The sequence below is a fragment of the Caretta caretta genome, chromosome 1, assembly GCF_965140235.1.
Source record: "Caretta caretta isolate rCarCar2 chromosome 1, rCarCar1.hap1, whole genome shotgun sequence".
In the NCBI taxonomy this organism is placed as follows: domain Eukaryota; kingdom Metazoa; phylum Chordata; order Testudines; family Cheloniidae; genus Caretta; species Caretta caretta.
Genome location: NC_134206.1, coordinates 337,850,189 through 337,865,153, shown reverse-complemented (window position 1 = coordinate 337,865,153; position 14,965 = coordinate 337,850,189). Strand labels below are relative to the sequence as shown.

Here is a 14,965-nt window from a genome sequence, read left to right as displayed (position 1 = left end):
TTGAAAATGAAAGGTTGATCAGACAAGCGCTGCTGTGTACTCTAGGGGCCAAATGCTGCTCTTATTTATTTACCTAGGGTAAATTGGGAGTAGCTCCATTACTTTAGTGGAGTTAGTCCCAATTGACACTGGTGTAAATGAAATTAGAATCTGACTCTAGCATCTGCCGTCACTATCGGCACAGGACTGCACTGTATCATACAAGAGCTGGGGAACATTTTTCAACTGCAACTTTTTTGGACAAAAAAAACCAACACAGATTTGGTGACACTGAGACATTTTGTGAATTTGTGCAGGTTTTGCGGAATTGTTTCATTAAGAAAAACCCCTTAAAATCAGAAAAAAGGTAAACATGTTGTTATTTTCAAAACAATGTTTTGATTTTTTGTTTCAGAATGACTTTTCATTTAGAAATTTCCTTTAATTAAAATTAACATTAAAATGATCAGAATATTTTGTTTGATCCAAAATTTATTTTGACTTCTCAATTTGCTGAGGATTTTGTGTTTGGTTCATTCTGAAACATATTTATATATGAGTCAAGGCTTCTGGTCCAATATATATATGTATTGGATTTGCTCTACCCACCACTAATTTCTTCCCACGACAAGCAAGCACTGCCCTGAGAGCTTGTTACAATGAATGAGAGGTATCAGCCTTTGTTCTATACAACCTGTCACTGCCCAACCCCAAAGAGGAGCTTCTAAAAAAAAATCAACATGCTTACAACATGCACCATCAATATCAATTAATACATTATTACTTGTTAAGTTTTCACCATGGGGTGAGTAATTCACTTGATTTCTTTTGTGTTCCCGGCACAGGGCCTGATTCTCCCTCTCCCTTACCCCAGTTTTAGGCTGATGTGTCTCCATGGACTTCGATGGAGTTACTCCTGATTTTTGCTGGTGTAGGAAAGAGGAGAGTCAGATGCAAAGCCTGTGCAATGTACAGGAAAGCTCTGTCAATTGAGGCTTTATGCAGTCTAAACAGCGAACAGGTATCTTTGAAGAAAAGACTTCAAAGAAAACTGGAGAAAAGAAACAATATCTAATCTTCATACAAATGTGCTCAGGGGCTTGGAAGCTCAAAGGCTTCTAAGATTTAAGAATTAATTATCACTTGCCAGAAGCAAGCTTTATTCACAGGTAACTGGTACACCGATGGGAAACCTTTTGGTGTAAAACTCATGAAATTATATTAACCTGATTAAAGCCAAGTAAATCACCATATTCTCTTTGGTGTATTTGTAAATTTTCCAAATGTTTGATGTTGTGCTTTGCTTCATTTCTGTGCAGTGAACCCCAACAGTTCCTAAAATTTCAACCTTTTAAAGCAATACATTTGAACTATTTCAGCAGCAGTGAAGGCCAGTTTTGCATGTTCCCATGAACACCAACACACATGCAGCACACAAGACCAGATGCTCAGTCACTGTAAATTAGCGTTATGCCATTGGCTTCAATTTACACAGAGGATCTAGCCTTTAATCCTTTCTCAGTTCCATGACTGGCAAGTGTATATTTCTGAGGAATCCTGTGAAAGGCAAAAACAGAGCTGCTATTTTAATCCCTGTCAGGGTAATAAATAAATAAATAAATTATAAAGTGCTTCCTTCACTCCTTCTGTGATATTCAGGGACCATCTATCTTAGGTATTCATATGTCCCCTGCTATCTGAGCGCCTCATAGTCTTTAACATATTTACCCTCACAATAGCCCTGTGAGGTAGGGCAGTGGTATTTCTCCTATTTTACAGATGGTGAACTGAGACCAAGATTCTCAGAGGTATTTAGGCACCTAACTCCCATTTAAATCAATCAATATTTCGGTTCCTAACTTCCACTGAAATCCATTTCCACGGAAGTTAGGCACCTAAATATGTTTGAGGATCTGGGCGAGCGAGTAAATAATCCAAGGTCCCACAGGAGGCCTTTAGTAGAAAGAGGCTTTGAACTCAGGTCTCCTGCATCCCAGGTTGGTGTCCTACCTGCTGGACCATCTTGCCAGTCTGCTAGATGCTGTTAATTACAAAGGATGGGCTGATTCTGCAAGCATTCATCGGTGCCAGCTATAATCAGGTGAGTCGCGCCACCGAAGACAATGAGTAAAGAGTTTTCAGGATCAAGGCCAATAGACATAAAACACAATGACATTATTACATACAAAAATGATTTTTAAAAATCCCCATCCTCACCTGTAGAGCAGGATAAAATGGGAGAAAGGTTGAGCACAGGAGGTCCTATGAAGTCATTGTAATGGGTAAAGCTGTCAGCCCTGATTCTGATTTCACTCACATTGGCTTCTTATCAGTGTAACTTCATTAGCTTAGATGGAGTCATTCCTGATTTCCACCTACTGTAAGAAAGAGGACAATCAGGACTCTGATCACATCTGAAACCTTTGCATATTGATAATTAGTACACCCTGCAACATGTCACCAGAACTGTCAAAAAATGCCTAACAGGTTTAGTGCTAGTTCTGAGTCTCCGACCAGAAGGCGAAGAACTACACGGTACAAAGGAATCAGGGTCTACACCGCCCTACGTCCACACACATCAGCATCAAGGAGGACTTCACTGCAAAGGATAGACTGTGACCCCAGTATTGTGAATCAGGAAACTCATGACTGGTCAGGGTGTGGGAGTTTGTATTTGAAGCTGACTGCTGAGACTCCCAAGACAGCAAAACCACAGGTCATTGGTACCGCCCCACCATACAAATAGAAAATGTTGATCTTTTCAAGTATTTGTTTAACAAAAGATAGCTGACACAGCTTGTGGGAAATTATTTGGTAAGGAAGTGAAATCTCCCTAGTTCCTCCATCTCATTCGTGACCTGGTTTTCTCTCTGCTCCTGCTGAGCATCCCTAGTGACCCCCACCAAAAATGTCTCATAAAAACAAAGGGTCAGACTCTGCCACCCCTACTGATGTTAAGGAGCACAGAAGGTGAGTAACCCTATTGCAAACAGTGGGACTACTCCTGGGATAAGGGATTGCTCAGAAGACTAGATCCTCAGTTGATGTAAATCTATTCTGATTTACACTATCTGAGGATCTGGTCCCATGTGAGTGAGGCATGTAGAATCTGGTCTCATGTTATTGTCTGTTACAGGGAAACTGGCACTGAGTTATTTATGCCTGACAGGAGAAATCTGCGGTGTCTACTGTAAGCTGTCAGTTATAACATGTCCATTACAATAAATGGCATGCAGCATAATTAAAGTTAAAGGGCACTTATGAATGTAAGGGGAATGTGCAATTTTCTGTCATTCATGTTTTTCATTAAAACATAGCCGGTTTATCTGACTGGCAGGAACAATGGTGACAAAACAAAAAATACTATATAAATTATAGATACACACACACACAAATTACTTGCTTGATATTCCCACACTGATTTTGAATTAAGCCCAGTATTTAAAATAGTGAGATTGGAACAGGAGGAGAACCCAGAGAGGCACTAGGCCTGGCTGTTGAGAACAGGCTATTGAGACGGGTGTTTTACGGGTGTGAGGTTCATTACTGGAAGGCGAGAGCTATTGTTGTTGAGAGAACCCTTGGGAGTTAAGTAATGAATTAATCCTCACGCCACCCAGCGAGGTAGGTAATTATTACTATCCTAACTCACCGGTGACGGAAAAATAAGGCACCGAGAAGTTAAGGGATTTGTCTGTGGTCACACAGCTAGTCCATGGCCGATCTGGGAATGGAACCCAAGAGTCTTTTGGCAAAATGCTGTCTCACCTCCCACTCCCCACATTGAAGTCGATGGAGATTTTGCCCTTGAGTTCAGTGGGGCCAGGATTTCTCCGATTGTATCCAGTCAGTTCTCCTGCTCTAGCTAATAGGCATACCTGCAGTTTTCTCACAAATATGTGTTGGGAACTGAACCATTCTTTGCATCCGATGAAGTGAGCTGTAGCTCACGAAAGCTTATGCTCAAATAAATTGGTTAGTCTCTAAGGTGCCACAAATACTCCTTTTCTTTTTGCGAATACAGACTAACACGGTTACTCTGAAACCATTCTTTCAGGAAATCATAATCCCTAATACTTATGTACCATTAAGAATGGGGCAGAATGATAGGTAAAGTCATTTACATTTTCACTAAGCTCAATGTTGTGCTCTTCCCACACTCCTAAAACAAGATGAACTGAGATCTTACACTTTGTGTTGCCACTCGGTGGCATATCACACAGCACAGGAGTATCAAAATGACTGGGTTTTCCCATTGTCATGCTATTAGGAAGTTCCAGTTATTATTATTTTTAAAATGCATTCCGCTTATGTTTGTAGAGCACTTTGGAAAAGAAGAAGAGTGCTACTTAAGTGCAAAGTGTTATTATCAAGTTGTTTTCATGAATATTGTTACCTTTTCAGTGACTAGCTGAAGCAAACTTGGCCCATCTGCCATTTATGCATAATCTCTTGATTGCTATAGCACTAGAGGGCCAGATTCCATAGCAATGTTATGGCAGTGGCACAAGGGGGCAGTAATTTGGCTGATGTAGAAAATCTCTCCGCTGGGCAGAAGTACACCAGCTCCGAATCTGAGCCTCTGACTCCCGTCCTCTTGGCAAAGCAGGGAGGGGGCATGCTATGGGTGAATAGGGTGCATGCCAGACCTCCACTCTGCTATGCCTATTTTACACTAGCAAAGGGTCCATTGAGGAGCCTACACCTGTGGCAGAATTTAGAGCGGCCAGCGTCAAAATTGCCTGGGGCCTGGGCTGGTTTTGAGAATCATGGAGCTGCAACTAAGGGCTTATTTATATGGAGAGTTAGTTCATGGAAGCTAAGGCGTAAAACTGCAGCACATGAGCTCGCTGCACACTAACTGGCCATGTGGACCCTGCTATCACACACTAAAAGTTCGGCAGCGTGCTTTGATCTACTGCTGTTCTTCTACAGAACTTTTAGAGCGTGCTAGAAGGGTCCACACGGCCAGCTAGTGTGCGTCGAGCTGGTGCGCTGCAGATTTACACCCCAGACTGCCATGAACTAACTCCCCATATAGACAAGCCCTGAGTAACTGACACCCACTACCCACTTCCTGCCCCAGAGCTCAGGATTGGTTCTTGCCCAGTATCTCTGGCATACAATAAGGAAATGAACATTCCGGTCCATTGAAAACTGTGTGGAAAGCTGTCATCCCAGTATATGGCACCATTCCTGTTTAACTATAACACAGTGTACAGTACCAGTACAGCTGTGATTTATCACCTTGTTGTATTTCTAAAGCTAAAATAGGGTGAGCTTGGTGAGTGTTCAGTGGGGAGACCTGCAAGGAAAACAGAGGAGCTGCTGCAAATGATCCTGAGTCAGCACTGGGACAATCGTCCAGCATCGTATTAAAGATGTTGGCTGTGGATAAAATGTAAAATCCGTGTGCTGCCACTTGTGGTCTGTGCAAGTACAGGTGGGCAAAATTTTTCAGCTGAAATATGCAGAGTCAGATCAACCAAAACATTTTGTGAATTTGTGTTGATTTTGCAGAATTTTTTCAGTTTAAAAAAAAAACAACTAAAAATAATTCTGGGAAGAAACCAAAATGCTTTGTTTCAACACTTTCTAAATGAAATGTTTCGATTTTTCAGTTTGAAATGATTTTCCATTTTCAAAATTGACTTTAAAATAAAGTTTTAAAAATGAATTTTTTTTAAAAGCTTGAAATGAAACCAAACCTCTTCTTCAGCCTAAAGCATATTTTTTTCAACTTTTCGGTTTGCTGAAAGTTTGTTTGGAAAAAAAAAATTGTTTTGGGTCAATCCAAAACCATTCCCTCTCCCAATTTTTGGAACTGCCAGTGAACTGAAAACTCACTTGTTTGCACAGCTCAACATGCAAGTTGTGGGCTCTTAACACCTCACAAGACTGGGGGCCTAAAGATACCATGGTATTTTTTTATATAGGGGGACAGATCTGCACATGGTGTAAATCAACACAGCTGCATAGAATACAATGGACCAGGGTGGGGGGTTGGTGGTATTTTATATGTGAACTTTCCTAGGGGCTTGTTAATTATTTTTCTTTAACAACAGCCTCCATATATCAAATGAGTGTAGCCTTGTATTCTTCCCTTCCTCCCCTAAATTGCTTAATGCTGCTGTGTGCCAAGGAATAGCAGCCATGTTCTCCTGAGAGGTGGCTTAAAGATCCATTCATCGTTTGCAAAATTAGATCCATTTATTAGATCCATTTGTTATAGTCAGATGAAATCAGATTGTAACCAGCTATTCATTTTGTGCTGCATGTCTCTACAGAGTTCCTCAGAAGATAACTACCTACTACTGCTCCCAGCTAGTGAACTTGGCACGTGAGCTCAAGTGCTTGAGATTTCAGGATCAATCTGTCTATTGTAGCTGACCACCTTATATAAGCATTTACTTGGGTTATCTATTGTTGTGGTTTACTCATATGTAATCAATGTGTGATTAATAGATTTAAGTGATAGGTATAGGAACAAGTAGAATAATATCATAGAGGTATAATATTGAGTGATGTGTGTGTATCAGATATATAAGCAAAGTAAGGCTGTAATGCAAGTCCTGCAGGCTGACGCCTGCCAGATCTTAGCTTAGCCACATTGGGCTAAGCTAACCTAAGAAGGATTGGCATGAGGAGCTGATCCATGAGTAATCCTGTACCAATAAAGTTACAAGATTACTGTAAAATATGTCAATAGTGCAAGACACTTGATTGAAACATCATAAGAATTCTGCCATAACCGCATGTTACCAAGGGGACATGCTGATCTAAATGCTCATAAAAATAAGGGGAACTAAGAGGGTAGCCTAAGAAAAGCAGAGCACCCCAAATTGCATGGGGTGTGGAAATCCAGATAAGGGAAAAGGGGTTGGAACCCCCATGCCTATGTGTAAGGTTATGGGCGTGAGTGTAACGCAGAATAAAAGGGATTCCCCAGCATGAAGAGGGATGAAGAATCCAACAGGCGACCCTCCAAAGATGACCATCTGTAGAGAGATCCAACCATCTCTATGGTACCCTTGGGGACGTGAGTATGAAAACATTGATGCTAGGTCTTTTATGCTATTCCTCCATCTTCATTGATATATCTATGACTGTGGCACTGACTATCTGTGTAGTAAGGCTTTTAATACAGGGAAGATTGAGAACTTGGGAATGTTGTGGTGGGTACTGCTATCATTCCTTGTGTGCCCCTATAGTCTCCAGACCTGAGGATATTTCTAATAGTGGTTCTCACCCTGTTAATTCTGATACTGTAGCCCTCAGGTAGCTTGAACCTTTGGCACAGGTTACTGTGGTTTAAGATACCACTGGAAACACCAACCTATCAGTATTATAAAGGCTACACTATTGGCCCCTGGTAGGGCATGTTATTCAAATATGAAGTACCTGTGTGCATTGTTTATTAACTGTACTGAGGGAGCACCTAAAGGCCCTAGTCAGGGATCCCTATTCTGCTAAACACTCTACATGCATATAATAGAAGAGACAGTCCCTGCACTAAATAGTTTATTATGAGGGAAATAGTCACAATATTAAAAAAATAGCAACCCAATAATTTCATTCCTGCATCAACCTGAGCCCTATGTCACCAGATAAATACTTTCCCTCTGTCTTTCATCCACTTATAGCACAACGGAAACAGTCCATTTTCCTGGGGGGGAGCTGTGACTTCTGAGTCAAAAGCCGCGCTTTCATTGTCTGTTTTTCTGTCTGAGGTCTAATGAACTTCAATTTGAAAAAGAAAAGGTGTTAAATAATCTGGTACTAAAATCAGCAAGGTAATTGGAGCACATTTACCGGCGCCCTTCTTTTAGGTGGTCATTTCAAGAGTCAGACAAATGAACACCTTAGAGGATGGCAGGATGGTGATTAAAAAATCACCACAGCAAATACTCTGTGACTAGTAATTAACTGTGCCTTTGCAGCTGCGAAAGTGAGACCTTGATAAAGCACGTTAAAACCATTGTTGTGCGTACAAGTGCTTTAAACAGGCAATTGAAAGGAAAGTTGCCCCAGAATATCAGAAAGCATGTAATGCGCAACGTCTCGAAGAAGATTCTACTTATTTGCATGTGTTTCTAGAGACTAGGATGCAAAATGCAAGTACATTTCATAAAGTATTAAGGAACATAGGATTGGCCAGACTGGATCAGACCCCAAGTCCATCTGGTCAAGTGTCCTGTCTCTGATAGCAGCCAGCACCAGCTGCTTCAGAAGAAGGTACAAAAAGCTCTGCAGAAGGTTATTACAGGATAACCTGCTCCCAGGGAAAATTTCTTCTGACTTCTCAGTGATTTGTAGATTGGCTTATGCTTCTGATTTTCATTTGTAGGTGAAAGATTTGAAAAGGGCCTATCCCAGACTCTAGGCACCCATGACCAATGTGTAAAGTATTTGCATCCAACTATGCCGTGGACTTGGCCAACCAAACCCCCTCCTCCCCTCAAATTCCAGACTTTCCTCACTCAGCACCTCTCAAAGGGCTTGAGATGAGCATTGCCTGAAAGGTCATCAGCAGAGCGAGCTTATTTCAGACCAAAGGGGTGAGCCAATGCCAATGTTCAGGGCCCACATGTGAAAGGTCGTACTGGCATCTCCCTCGCGATTAAACCAAGGGCATATCTCTACTGCAGCTGCAGGGAGTGACACAGTCTCTCAGGTTTGTGGGTCCTCAGCATTCAGGGCTTGATAGATCAAAACCGGAACCTTAAGGACTGTTTTTTCCATGAGAAATATTGCACCTGTGTAACTGAATCAACCGAAGCTCGAGCTAGTTCCACCAAGTAAATGCCTAATATAGATGCTCTTAAACCAATATAATTTGTGCTTAAGCTGGTTTAATTTAATGTGATGTCTATAAGAAATCAACCCTATTTACCACAGTGGATAAATAAAATAGGAGTCTAGCTAGAAATTTTGAACTTCCTGGTCCACTGAACCACCAACAATTAATTCAACACCAACATCTTTGGGCCATGAATGCACTCATGGAGGGGAGGCAGGATTGCCTAGTGGATAGTCTGGGACTCAGCTGAACTGGGTATTATTCCTGTCTCTGACACTGGCCAACTGGGTGGCCTTGGTCAAGTCACTTAACTGCTCTGTGCCTCAATTTTGCCATCTGTAAAATGGGGATAATGATATTTGCCTCCTTTGAAAAGCTCTTTGATCTGTATGGATGCGCAGTGGTATATAAGAGGTTGTTGTTATTATTACCATAATCAGATACACCGTTGAAACACCCCAAAAATCCTTTTCCTCAGTCATATGAAAACATACTGACTTCCCACCCATAGCCAGATCTCCTAAGCCCCTTTCCTCCTGCATGCAAAGGCATGCCCAAGCCTTTGATTTTTATATCTCTTGGCACCAGACTTTCTGTTAAATAATTTTTAAGAATTTAAACTTATGGCAGCCAAATTCTTCCCTGTGGAGCTGCATTGAAATCAATGTCATTATGCCAGGAATTAATATGGCTAGCACATCTCCCTTGTTGTGGGACACTGGGTTTTTATGTTCTTTTCCTTTCTTCACTGACTTCATTTTCTTCTATAGCTGCCTGTCTCTTTCCTGTTTTTTTCCCCAGTGACAATTTTTGCTACACACAAAGGCCTTCATCATGCAGTCACACTCGAATGGGGGTCTGCACAGGCATAAGAGGCTGGGCTAGCAGGTCTGATTTCATATTTCCCCTCCCGCCTCCCACCCCTTTTAAACCACTCCATCCATTCTCTCCCTTCCCAGTTTTCTCCACCCTTGTTTTTTCTGTCTCTCACCTCACGCATTTCTCTCCCAGCTCGCCCCACTGCTCAGTTCAGCAGCGAGGCACTGGGACAGAAATGTCGAGTGGATAGGGCACAACACTAGAATTCAAGAGACCTGGGTTTTATTTGTAAAGAGAAAAGGAGTACTTGTGGCACCTTAGAGATTAAATTTGTTAGCCTCTAAGGTGCCACAAGTACTCCTTTTCTCTTTGCAAATACAGACTAACACGGCTGCTACTCTGAAACCAGGGTTTTATTTGTGACTCTGCTACTGATTTGCTGTTGGCCTTGTGCAAGTCACTTCTTTCTCTTTCCCATGCCTTCCTTTGTCCATTTACACTGTAGAGCCTTCAGGACAGAGACTGTCTTTCACTGTGTGTTATTCATGTCCAGCACAATGGAGCCCTGATTTGGGTTGGGAGCTGTAATATAAGTAGGCTTGGAAGAACTAGATGTTTACCGGTAAATGTCGCTAAACGTTGATTTCACCCTACACACACAAAAACCAGTGAAAAAATATTTCCATTGATAGTAACTGAAATTTACAGAGAGGCAAAATAAGAAAAATGCTGCTTGAGAATTTATCAGAGTTTGATTTAAGAATACTTACTTTGTATATTTGGTCACGTGATCTTGACAATTTGGATTTTCATAGTTGTGAAGCTTCAACTTCTTGAATCTCAACATCTACTCTTATTAAATAATTATTGTTTGACCCCCCGTTATGGTTTGCCCCCCTCTAATTTCCCACAAATGTGAAAATTAGAATTGATAAAACTTTTATGCAACTTTGAACATTTAAAGAAATAAAAATAGAAAAAATATTATCCATTGAAATTAGAAAAAAATAAAAATTGATTTCTTACAAGAATAGATATAAATAGAATCATGACTAGTAACTCACTGCACACTAGCATCCCTTCAGCATTCTCTCCCTCTTGTTCTGTTAATTCCAACCCCATTTTTATTGCCCCAGATCTGTTTCTGCTTCTGCCCCACTCCATATTCCATTATCCCTCCTCTGAGATCTTCAACCATTTTATCTCTTGTCCTCTGCTGGGGTTTCCATATCTCTCATGCCCTATTTCCTTATGTCTTTGCCATGCTCCTCAAGCCCCATCAATCCATCCATTTCCCACCTTTCCCATCAAAACAAACTGTGTCTGATGAGCTGCCACCACAATCCAGGCACGATGGTGCTGCACGGATGCAACAATGAGTTTCTCAGATGTGTACATGTATTGTGTTTCTCTTTTTCCTGAGCATGTTAGGATAGCCCACAGGAGAAGGATAAGAATGATGAATACAGGCTAATAATATGTGTCTGTGAAAATTGCATTAAGATGGCATAGCAATAATCAGTCTGAAAAACAATTTAGGCGAATGATGAAACCCTCAGCATGTAATAATAATAATTTCACTGCACGTATGTGGTAGCTTATATTGCAAAAAAAAAATCTTGGCCAAGATTTTTGCAAGCCCTCAGTAATTAACCCCCCACAACCCACTACTCAGAGAAGTAAGTATAATTATTCCCCATTTTACCAATGGAGAAAGTGAGACCCAAAGAGATTAAAACAATTTGGCAGGACTCGGGTTGGAATTTAGAAGTTCCAGATTTCTAATCCCATGTGCAATCCACTAGAGACTAGCCAACTCCTCTACTAAAACCATAGCACAGAGGCACCTTATGGATTCAGCTATATAGATTCCAATGTTTATTATGGTAATGCAACAGGCAGCAACAAAAATATGGAACTGGCATGCTGTTAGCTTTTTTGTTTTTTTGGATGATTTCAATATCTGTTATTTCAGCACAACATAAATCATAAGGCTATTTTATTAAATAGCTGGATTACCCATCTATGGGATTTAATTCTGTTGGATTTGTCATAGTGATCTGCAAGACACAAGTATTAAAAATATGAACATATTAAAGGGAGAGAGAATTCTGATTGATCTGGCTCCCCATGTGGATGAAAATACAAAGTGCCTTTTCTTCTACCTGACTTGAGTTTATTCCAGGGAATAATAGTCTGTGAACTAAAAATAGTCTCTCAACTGCAAATAACAGGCAACAGGCTTCCCAGCATTGTCTGTATTCGTCACTTGCTCTGCATATGGAACTCCTATTGGTTTCCATGGGAGTTCTGTGCTAGGAATTTATGCTGAATATTCAATAAAGAACTAACAGATGGATTGGAGAGCAAAGGGAACCTAATTTGATTAATATCTGTTGCCTTCCCCAACTCTCAAAAACAAAAAATTCAGCGTTGTGAGAGAGTGTTAGAGGATGGACCAAACCCACCAAATGCAAGGACAATTGGATCCGATCCACAGCTGGGTTAAACTGACAGGGGTCCACTGATGTTGACAGAGCCACAACAATTTACACCAGTTGAGGATGTAGCCAGGGCCGTCCCTAGGGGGAGTGCAGAGCCTGGGGCGGAAGTCATGAATCCGTCACTTCTGGGACTGACCGCGCTAGGCGGTGGGTAGGGGAGGCTGGGGGAGGCGGTGCCTCCCCAAACAGCTAGGCATGGCCTCCTCCAGCCAGCGGTTCACGAGCCACCCATGTGCACCGGCCCGCGGGGCCCCACAAAGCACGGGGCCCGGAGCAGTTGTCCCAATTCGCCATACCCTAGGGATGGCTCTGGATGTAGCCATATGTATTCAGTTCATTGATGTAATTTTAACACCGTTTTAACATTTCTCCTGTTGTGTTTGGGTACTGATGGCCCTACAAAATCTCTCAATTTGCTCTGCTCTTACCATTCTTTATCGAAACATCCTTAATGTTATTTTAATGTTGATTTTGTCATATACAACATATTTATTTGTCTCACTAGCAAACCTGATCTTGTGAGATATGCAGCCTGGTTTTTCAGACATTTGGCTGCTTACTGAACTTAACCTTGCAATCTACTGAATTTCTATGCATAAGTTCTATACATTTAGTCAACCCTGGATAGCTGAGATTTATTTAAAAACCATGTAACTCTGTTCTGAACAGATTAGGTATAATTTAGACATTTGGGAACATGAGGACACCTAGTGGGATATGAGTCATTAAAGAAATGGCTTCCTTGTTCCACTTGTATGTTGGTTAATTCAGATAGTAACTGTGCTGCCTGTTGAGACATGAAAATATAATCTGTGAACTGTCAGGCCCTTTGCTCTATTTAGAGTCATCTTTAGGTCTCAGTAACAGCAATAAGGGCAATGCTGGTGGATTTAAGTATTAAAAAACCCTGCAGAATGATACCTTGGGACAGATACTCACAGTGATATGACTCTAAAGTCAGTTGAGTTACTCCAGGTTTACACTGGTGTAACGTCAATTGGAATTTGGCTCTGTAGATTTTAGTGGGAAAGGAGAAACAAATACGTCTACAATGTCAGTGAGGAGCGTGGTGTAAGAACCTGAATAGAATAGTAAGACATCATTAGACTGAGCAGGAACTCACTGGCAATTGTCTGTCTTTTACTCATGCAATCCTAGAGAATGAAAACCAAGGTACAAATAATCAGTCACGCAGCAAATTCCACTTAACAAAGCAAAGCAAAGAATATATACTCAATGAGGGAGAAGATGAAAAGATGGATGAACTGCATAGTGAAACAAAGGTTCCAGACCATGAGGCTCAAGAGATGTAGACTGATAATTGTACTACACGCATATGAGTCTTTATAAGATTGAGGTCCTAGTATGTAAGGGGAAATGCTAGGCAACCTTCAGAGTACTAGAGAGAAGGACAAGACTTCTAGCCAGCTCCAGATGAATGAGACACAGAAAGAGGATACAGCCACACACCAAAAAAAGACCAGCAGCAGTGAGTTTCAGAGCCCAGGTCAACTGATCTTGGCTTGTGGGGCTCACACTGTGGGGCTGAAAATAGCAGCATAGACGTTCCTTCTCAGGCTGGAGCCCAGGCTCTGAAACCCGTCGAGTGGGGAGGGTCTCAGAGCCTGGGTTACAGCCCAAGCCCAAATGTTTAGACTTCTATTTTTAGCCCTGCAGCACAAGCCCCACAAGCCTGAGTCAGATGACCCAGCTCTGAGATTTGCTGCTGCATTTTTTTGGGTGCACCCAGAGATACAGGGAGAAAGGGGGAAAAAAATCAATGGAGAAATCATGAGAATGCATCACTGGCGGACTGTAAGGGGATTGGTCCTGCTTTGAGCAGGGGGTTGGACTAGATGACTTCCTGAGGTCCCTCCCAACCCTGATATTCTATGATTCTGGCTGTAGAGGTTTATGCTTTTAGCTCGGTTCAGACCCTCATTACAACCAAAGGGGATGTCATCACACATGCATGACATACTAATGTAAATGAGAAAGTTATTTTCATATCTTAATGTTGCATGGGACTGTTATCAGCGTAAGTTTAGTGGAAGGAGAATGTAATGTTTTCTGAGAAGCCCAGAACCTAAATCTTTATAATTAATAAGTCTGATATGAATAACATGCTTCAACTTGCATACCATCTTGCCTACTTTTCTAATAATTTTTGCTTCATCTTACCAGTGACTTATTTTGCATCGCGGAAGATTGGGAACAGTTCAATGAACTTAAGTTAATTTATAAAGTTAAGGCCAGAAAGAAGCATGGTGATCACCTAGTCTGATCTGGATAACACAGGCCATAGGATGTCCCTGTATAAACTCCTGCTTCAAGTTCAATAGCTTTGGTGAACTTACTAGAGCACGTATTTTAGAAAAATATCTGGTCATGATTTAAAAATTTCCAGTGATAGAAAATCTACCACAACCCTTGGTAAATGGTTCCAATGGTAAATTACTTTCATTATTAAAAATTGTCACCTTATTTCTAGTCTAAATTAGTTTAGCTTCAACTTCCAGCCACTAGATCTTGTTACTTTTGTCTGCTAGATTGAAAGAATCCTTTATTATCAAATTTCTGTTCTCCCTTGTAGGTACTTATAGATTGTGATCAAGTCACTCTTTAAACTTTTCTTTGATAACCTAAATTGATTAAGCTCCTGGAGACCATCACTCTAAGGTGTGTTTTCCAATCCTTTCATCATTGTCATGGCTCTTCTCTGAACCCTCTCCAATTTTTCATCATCTTTCTGGAGGTGAAGATTTCCAGGACTAGATCCCCCAAAAGGACTCAGGGCTTGGCTACACTGGTGAGTTACAGTGCAATAAAGAAGCCCTGGGCGCACTAGCTCACTACCTGTCCA

General features: G+C 41.2%; 1 protein-coding gene across 7 annotated transcripts in view; it reads right to left on the bottom strand.

Annotated features, from left to right (window-relative positions):
* GRM3 (glutamate metabotropic receptor 3) overlaps positions 1 to 14,965 on the bottom strand; it is a 149,121-nt gene that overhangs the window by 102,789 nt on the left and 31,367 nt on the right. For 4 of the 7 annotated variants that reach the window (XM_048836514.2, XM_048836509.2, XM_048836510.2 and 1 more), the window contains exon 2: positions 2,197 to 2,357. The exons of 2 other annotated variants lie outside the window; for them this stretch is intronic. The gene's annotated coding sequence lies outside the window, so the exon portion shown is untranslated. The remainder of the gene's footprint in view (positions 1 to 2,196; positions 2,358 to 14,965) is intronic. One more of the 7 variants, XM_048836512.2, reaches the window with a different exon arrangement.